Raw genomic sequence first — 1295 nt, 5'->3', positions numbered from 1 at the left:
TGAAAGGGTGAATCACCCTAGAGAGCCACATAAGTGGCAACAGTGCTATGGACAAAAATGTGTTAACATGACTGAATGTCTTGACACAATGACACGAAGAACATAGAGAATTTTAGCACCGTGCTTATTCTTTTTGTATATATATATATATATATATATATATATATATATATATATATTACTATGAATAAAGTTTATTTTTGAAATATATTAAAAAAATCACCCCAGGGAGCCACATACTGTATATGGCAATGTGCTATGTAAAAAATGTGTTAACACTACTGAATGTATTGATGAAGTAACACTAACAATGTAAGGAGTTTTGCACTGTTTATTATCAGTTTAATATCTGATACATCCCCTCTCTGGGGACCATATATTTAATTGATTTTTGGAGCAGGGTGATGGAACAGGGGCTTGTTCAATGCACTCTGTACATTGACCCAGTATTGCAATGCCTCGCCTCTTTCTGGGGGGATTGTTAACAATTTAAAGAAAAGAAAAAAAACTCAGTTTCATTGATTTTTTTCATTGCTGCACTGTTCTTTATTCAGGGTAGCTCTTTGTACAGTAAGTGCTGTTGCTCTTTAACTTTCACAGCCACATTGCTCACTGGCCTCTTTCTGTGATCTCAAAAACTTTATTGGAAGATGCTTCAATGTAAGGTAATGTTGTCACCACTGGACACAGAGGGGCTGAGTCTCTCGGACACATTGGCGCTTTGTGACTAGAAGGTTTGGAGCCACAAACAAACTGCTGGAGGAGCTGAGACAGAAAAGGCTGCGGATGCTGGAATCTGGAGCAACAAACAATCTGCTGGAGGAACTCAGCGGGCCGAGCAGCATCTGTTGGGGGAGTGGCAGTGGTGGAGGGGTGGTCGAGGTTTCGGCTTGAGACCCTGCGTCAGCGCTGAGAAGGGAGATAGCCAGTATAGAGAGGGAGAGGCTGACAGGCAATAGGTGGGAGATGATGGGCAGATGGAGCCAGGTGGGAGAGGGGAGGGGGAGGGTGGAGGTGGAGACAGAGGCTGGAAGGCGTTGTGAAACCGGATAAAGGAGAGATGATGGGCAGATGGGGAGGGGTTACAAATGGTAGGCCAGGGGAGAAAAAAACATTCACAATTCTCCCCAGGGGAGGGCCAAAGACTATGTGCAGGCAGATGTGCAGTTTAAATTGGCATCATGGTTGGCACAGACATAGTGGGCTGAAGGGCCTGTTCCTGTGCTGTTCTATGTTCTATTAGCAACATGTTACCCAGAAAGGAGTTAACTGCTCATTCAATGGGTGTCCATCAT

General features: G+C 43.7%; 1 non-coding gene across 1 annotated transcript; it reads left to right on the top strand.

Annotated features, from left to right (window-relative positions):
• The first annotated feature begins 300 nt into the window (after positions 1-300).
• Positions 301-489, top strand: LOC127573971 (U2 spliceosomal RNA). The gene has a single exon (XR_007956855.1). It is a non-coding gene; the product is annotated as a U2 spliceosomal RNA (small nuclear RNA).
• The last annotated feature ends 806 nt before the right edge of the window (positions 490-1295 follow it).

The sequence above is a fragment of the Pristis pectinata genome, chromosome 8 (assembly GCF_009764475.1).
Source record: "Pristis pectinata isolate sPriPec2 chromosome 8, sPriPec2.1.pri, whole genome shotgun sequence".
In the NCBI taxonomy this organism is placed as follows: Eukaryota; Metazoa; Chordata; class Chondrichthyes; order Rhinopristiformes; family Pristidae; genus Pristis; species Pristis pectinata.
The sequence above is the reverse complement of the archived record's forward strand: the minus strand, read 5'-3'. Positions and strand labels throughout refer to the sequence as shown.